We start from the raw sequence: 7,500 nt of genomic DNA, 5'->3' as shown, positions 1-7,500 counted from the left end.
AGTAGAAGTTGTAGTAGAAGTATTATTAGTAGAAGTATTGGTCGCATTAGAATAAGTACCAGTAGTAGCAGTAGTGATATTTGTAGTTGTAGTAGAAGTATTATTCGTCGTAGAAGTATTAATAATTAGAAGAAGTAGTAGAAGACGTAGTATCAGTCGTCATAGTAATAGCTGTAGTATTGGTCATAGTATTTAATATAACAGTAGTAGTCGTAGAAGTAGTAGTAGTAGTAATAGTAATGGCAGTAGAAGAAGTAGCAGCAGTAGTACTAGTAGCAGTCGTACTAATAGCTGTAGTAGTATTACTACTTTTAGTAGCATGAATAGCAGTAGTAGTAGTAGCAGTTGTATAAGTAATAGTAGTAGTGGTAGTAATAGCAGTAGTGGTAGTAATAATATTGATTGTAGCAGTAATAGCAGTAGCAGTAGTAGTAATAGTAGCAACAGCAAAAGTTATAGTAGTAGTACTAATACTATATTAGCAGCAGCAGTAGTAGTTGTCGCAGTATTCGTAAGAGCATTCATTTTTTTAACAAAAACGCCAAATTTTGAGCTTGTTTAAACACAGTCAATCCATGGGGCTTTTATTTTGAAAGGGTGGGACTGGGTGGGGGAGAGGAGACATAATCATAATCCTCGAAAAGTCTCTAAGGCCTGAATGACTGTGTGTGAGAGAGAGAGAGAGAGAGAGAGAGAGAGAGAGAGAGAGAGAGAGAGAGAGAGAGAGAGAGAGAGAGAGAGAGAGAGAGAGAGAGAGAGAGAGAGAGAGAGAGAGAGGCTTTTTCAGAAACACCTGTGTCCTTGCAGCTTTTTCATGGAGATAAAACAGGGAAACACCTCTCGAACAAATCCTCAAAACTCCCATAACCGTAGCTCCTATTGCCCCGATATTAATAATTGAGGGGAAGAATGAGTTGAAGAACAGATCCTGTAAAAATTGTGTCTGTAGTGTAAAGAATGTGGCTTAACTGGCGATCTAGAAATGGGGTACCGTGTTCTGTGGAAGATGTTTTTGAAGCAAAATTTAACATTGGTCTCTATGGAGCAGAAAGTTGGTTTTCCTCTCAATTAACAGCTTCTGTGTCAAATGTGGAAATCTGTGGGATTCCACAGTAATCTTTCTACGACAAGGACAATATTAGCTACTTCTACATCCAGAAATTATGCATGAAGAGTGAAGATTGTGGACACAGTGGCAAAATACAAATGTTTTTTTCACAAGAATCTCAAGCTGCTCTTCACTCTAGCGGTGACATCACGCACTCTAAGCTGCGCAATACACACCCATTATAAAGTCAGAAAAGGGCTGAAAAATCATAAAAGTTAAATTGCTGCAGTTCAAACAGTTTAAAAGATATCAAAAAGCTGAATCATGTTGGCAATAGTTGAGGGTTTTCTCAATATTTGAAAGTTGAAATGGTGTCTGTAGCTGAAAGTATGAGGAAGTTGAAGTATTTGAAAGTTGAAGAAGTTTGAGGATTTGAAAATCTTCTCCATAGAGATCCCATTGAAAATATAAAGCTTAATAATTCAAAAAGTCTAAAGGTTAGAAATATAACAAGTCATAGCAGAGATGAGCTGAAGGAGCGGAACATTTTGATAGTTGAACGGTTTCTGTAGCTTAAAAAATGAAGAAGAAGAGTTTCAAAAAAGGGGGGACGGAAGAAATAGTGGAACTAGTAGCAGTCGTTCTAATAGCTGTAGTAGTATTAGTACTGGTAGTAGCATGAATAGCAGTAGTAGCAGTTGTAGCATAAGTAATAGTAGTAGTAGTAGTAATAGCAGTAGTGGTAGTAATAATATTGATGGTAGCAGTAATAGCACTAGTAATACTAGCAACAGCAAAAGTTGTAGTAGAAGTAGTAGCAGCAGTAGTAGTAGTAATACTCGAAATATTAGCAGCAGTAGTAGTTGTCGCAGTATTTGTAAGAGCATTCATTATTTCAACAAAAAAGCCGAATTTTGAGCGAAACGTTTAAATACAGTTAATCCATGGGGCTTTTATTTTGAAAGGGTGGGACTGGGTGGGGGAGGGAGGGGAGAGGAGACATAATCATAATGTTTGACACATAAACAGAGGTTATTAAATGACAGGCTTCAGTTAGAATTCACTCTCTGGGGCTTTTATTTTGAAATGGTGTGTGTGTGTGGGGGGGAGAAGGGGAGAGGAGACAGAATCATAATGTTAGATAAACACAAACCGGTTATTAAATGACAGGCTCATCACAAGCATTTCAGTTAGGATTCATTCTGTGGGGCTTTTATTTTGAAATGGCATGCGTGTGTGTGTGGGGGGGGTGGAGGAGGGGGAAAGACCTCTAAAGATCCCTAAGACCTGAATGACTGTATGAGAGACAGAGAGAGAGAGAGGGAGAGGAGTGTATGTGCGCGTGTGTCTGTGAGTCTGTGTGTTCATCAACATCACTAATTGGCTCAATGGCAAACATCTGTGTGCCTGAAGCCATTTGAAAATATTCAAGAAGAATATTCATAGAGATCCCATTGAAAATAAAAAGCTTAATAATTCAAAAAGTTTAAAGGTTAGAAATATAAAAAGTCATAGCACACCTCTGGTGAAAGAGCTGAACATTTAAATAGTTGAACGGTTTCTGTAGCTTAAAAAATGAAGAAGGAGAAGAGGTGCGACGGAAGAAATAGAAGTTGAATAAAGAAACAGGATAACAATCGTTGGAATGCTTAACAGCATTCCAACAATAAGCCAGTATGGATACAATAGATGCTCAGTGAGTGCTAAGTGGAAGGCTCAGGGTAGGCCTTCTTGAAGAGGTGAGTCTTCAGCCTGATGAAAGATGGGCAGCGACTCTGCTGTCCTGAGGACAGTGGGGAGTTCATTCCACCACTGAGGGGTCAGGACAGGAAACAGCCACGACCGGGTCGATCGGCCGCAGGGACCTCTGAGCGACGGGGGAACCGATCGCCCCGAGGCAGCAGAGCCAAGAGGTCGGGTGGGGGTGTAGGGCTTGACCACGGCCTGGAGATAGGAAGGAGCTGTTCCTTTCACTGCCCTGTAGGCTAGCACCAGAGTCTCACACTGGATGCTCTTACAGGAGCCAGTGTAGAGAACGGAGAAGGCAAGTTGTGGGAGAACTTGGGGCGATTGAACACCAGGCGAGCTGCAGCTTTCTGGACAAGCTCCAGAGGTCTGATGGCCGACGCCGGAGCTCCGGCAAGTAGTGAGCTGCAGTAGTCCAGGCGGGAGATGACCAGAGCCTGGATGAGCACCTGCACCGTCTCCTCAGTGAGGAAGTGAATCCTCCTGATGCTGTAGAGCAGGGATCTGCAGGAGCGTGTAACCGATGCAATGTTTGCTGAGAACAACAGTTGGTCGTCCAGGGTCACACCCAGGTTCCTCGCAGTCCGAGTTGGCGTCACCACGGTAACATCAATGGTGATGGACGGGTCTCTGTGAGGGCAACCCTTCCCCGGGAGGAACAGCAGCTCGGTTTTGTCCAGGTTGAGCTTCAGCTGGTGTGTCGTCATCCACTTCGAGATGTCAGCCAAGCACGCAGCGATGCCTCCACTTGAGTGTCACCGGAGGAAATGACAAGACCAGCTGGGTGTCAGCGGCATAACGATGGCAAGAGAAGTCCTGCGAGCGAATAACAGAACCCAGAGATGTTGTGTAGAGCGAGAAGAGAAGGGGGCCCAGGACTGAACCTTGTGGAACCCCCGTAGTCAGCATGCGTGGTTCCGACACGGCCCCCCTCCACGTCACCTGGTAGGCTCGACCTGTCAGGTAGGATGCAAACAGGGAGAGTGCAGAGCCTGAGACCCCATCCCCTCGAGGGTGGAGAGGAGGATCTGGTGGTTCACCGTGTCAAACGCCGCAGACAGGTCCAGGAGAATCAGGACAGAGCAGAGAGAGTTCGCTCTCGCTGTGTGAAGCGACTCCGTCACCGCAAGGAGGGCCGTCTCAGTCCAGTGACCCACTTTGAACCCAGACTGTTCTGATTGTAGTTCTATTCAGATTATAGTCCTGTTCTGATTGGTTGGTTTGTTGTATTCTGATGAGTAACACAGTGAGAATATGATCCTAGATTTCAGACTCTTAGTTGGTCTTTAAAGACTTTAAAGTCCCGCAGAGAGAAACAGGACCCCGGTTTGAGTCGATGACCAGAGATTTCACCACCTGTTGCCGACAGAGTAAAGCTTAAACCTTAAAGTGGTGTTGATGGACATGTTTTATTACAGTCCTGTTCTTTAGGAGAAGTTGTTCAGATAATAAACGGAGGACCTCTGATATGTTCTGGTGTTACAGAAGTCTGTGAGTTCCCTCAGACCTTCTCACCTGTCTCAGTCACCTGACGCCTGCTCACCTGTTTCCACTTTCCCTCATCAGCTATGCAGTATTTTCTCTGACCCTGCTCACCTGTTCCTGAACTCTGTTACCTGTCGGGCCTCTCGGTGCTGTTGGACTGTGTGACTCCATCCTGTCGTGTTCTAACGTCTTTTAAAAGCTCTTTGGGACGGACTCATCACCTCCAGACCTTCAGCTCAGGTTAGAATGTCTCCTGAAGAGTTCAGACACCAAGTGAACTCACAAACCAGAGTTTAACTCCGTTATTTGCCGACATAGACTCCTTCCTGTCCTCTCTGCTGTTAAACCAATTGTGTGATCGGTTACACTCTCGTCCTCTGGAGCTCAGCGAAGCAGAGAAAGAGGAATTAAAAAGGCGAGAAGGAGCCGGCGGGGCGATGAGGCCGAACAAAGAGGATGGATTTCAGAGTGAAGACTAAACCTTCCTAAATCAGTTAGTCCTGACCTCTCTGCTCATCCGGCCTTTGAAGCGCTCGGTTCAGGGGGAAGAAAACCGATCGGCCAAAAGTCCCTTAAGTGACGAAATGCCCCGAGGTGACACACACACACACACACACACAGACACACACACACACACACACACACACACACAGACACACACACACACACACACTGACACACACAGACACACACTGACACACACACAGACACACACACAGATACACACACACACACAGACACACACACACACACACACACACACACTGACACACACACACACACTGACACACACACAGACACACACACACAGATACACACACACACACACACACACACTGACACACACAGACACACACTGACACACACACAGACACACACACAGATACACACACAGACACACACACACACATACAGATACACACACACACAGACACACACACACACATGCAGATACACACAGACACACACACACACATGCAGATACACACACACACAGACACACCCACAGCTGCAGTGGGGATCAGACCACCTCAGTCGAGTTCAACACAAGTCCAAGACCAGATGTGTTCGAGTCCAGTAGAACGACAGAGTTCAGCTACTGAGACTCACTTTATTAAATATATCGATATATATTTTTCGTCTTCAAAATGTATGTTTTATTGCGTGTTTGGTAAATATAGAGGGAGATCTTAAAGTGTTATGAAAGAGTACTGTAATACTCTGTTGTCTTTTCTGTAACTAAGCAACTAATGTACTTCCTGTTTACACCGTCGTGCTCAGTGTACGTGAATCGTCATGTAATGTTTGTGTGGGCGAAGCCTTAGTTTCATGTTTCAATGTCTCATACGTTCAAATTGAATGTTTGTCATCATTTATTGGTATATATATATATTTATCTCGTGCTGAGCAAGTTAACGCGTTATTATCGCGTTAACGCATTAATTAATTAACGCAGACTATTATTTTATCGCGTTTTTTATTATTATTATTAAGCGGACATTTTTAACACAAGAACCGGCCGGCAATGAGCGATGAACAGCTGTTTGTGTGGTGTCTATTCCGTCTCTTCCTGTTTCCTTCACCTACACTCCCCCGGGTCCTAAGTCCCTCCATGTACAGCTTCTTATCACCCTCTATGTACCAACGTACATTTATAACAAATACCACACATATTACGGTAATCAGCGTTATTATGTGTCTGACCTAAATACCAAAAAAAGAAATGATTCATTTAAATTCTTTTTTTGAGTTTTTAAAGTGTTTTGTTTGTAATATGTATAATAAGCATCATTTCGTATCACTACTGAGAATTTAACAGACATAAAAACATGACGTAGATAGGTTTTCAGTTTTCAAGAAGTATATTTAAATATCATCTCTTACACACATGAAGATGAAGTTGTGAACACCTGAATATCTCTGATCAGAATCATTATAACTGTGTTATAACTGCTGCTGTGTGAAGAGAACACTGCTGCTAACAACAACCTGATGTGTTTAAAGTGTTCACACCAAATGTTATTGACCTTTAGTTCATAGAGCAGCACTTTAAAATAAAAGTGCACAATACATTACTTTTTAATTCATTATTGAACTTTGTGCATAACAATGAGATTAATCACGATTAAACACTGTAATCGTTGCCCAGCACCACTAATATATATATATATATATATATATATATATATATATATATATATATATATATATATATATATATATATCCTCCTCCTCCTCCGCTCAGGTCCAGAGTTTCCTCGGCGGTCCGAGCCGGGTGGTGGACGACCACGTGGTCCGAAGCTGGTCTCCAGAGACTTGAGGACCTGAAGACCAAAGTCTCCGACCTCTTCGTAGAGCGGCTCGGGGAGATCAAGAGACTCGGAGCGCTCCTCCAACGAGTCCTGCTGCACCTTCATGGGCTGGAGGTCAACACAGATATCAGTGTATATGTCCATAGATCAATATATATATATATATATATATATATATATATATATATATATATATATATATATATATATATATATATTAGTGCTGGGCAATTTAACGCGTTCATTTCGCGTTAACGCATTTTTAAAATTTATTATTATTATAATTCATTTTTTTTAATTTTTTTTTTATTGAAAGACAAGAGACAATACACATACATAGCAACAAGAGGATGACAAGAACAGTGGGATCAAAGCCAGCAAACATCCTATCGTCAGCCTGTCTCATGTTTATGGTTTTGCATTAGAGATATGATGTCCCTTCAGGGTTGCCGTAGAGCAGGGATTCCCAAAGTTATGGGAGCTGCTTCTAGGGCAGTGGTTCACAAACTTTTTCTGTCGCGCCCCACTTTAGAGGAAGAGAAGTGTTCACGCCCCACCGCCCCAACAAAATTGTAACAAAATGGTCCATTTTTATTGAAACAACATTTTGTGACTCCTCCGTCTGTGCTTTTTCAAATAGTTGAATAAAGAAAATTGCAATCACCTTTAAGTAAACCAGATTGCTCCATCAGACAAAAACAAATACAATGTGCAATCACTTTGTTAGAACAATGCAGATGAAGTTATATCTGCAAAAAAGAACGACAATTTGGCAAAAAATAGCTGATTGCAATTGGCTGCAATTAACCTGTTTTGCACTAAACATCTTTTCAAGATAACAATAAAGTGCAACCTGTGAAAAACTAAACAAAACAAGTTTCCTACTATGCGCAGCTCGTTCAGACATAA

This window comes from Melanostigma gelatinosum, assembly GCF_949748355.1.
Source record: "Melanostigma gelatinosum genome assembly, chromosome: 5".
NCBI lineage: Eukaryota > Metazoa > Chordata > Actinopteri > Perciformes > Zoarcidae > Melanostigma > Melanostigma gelatinosum.
Note: the sequence above shows the minus strand (reverse complement) of the source record.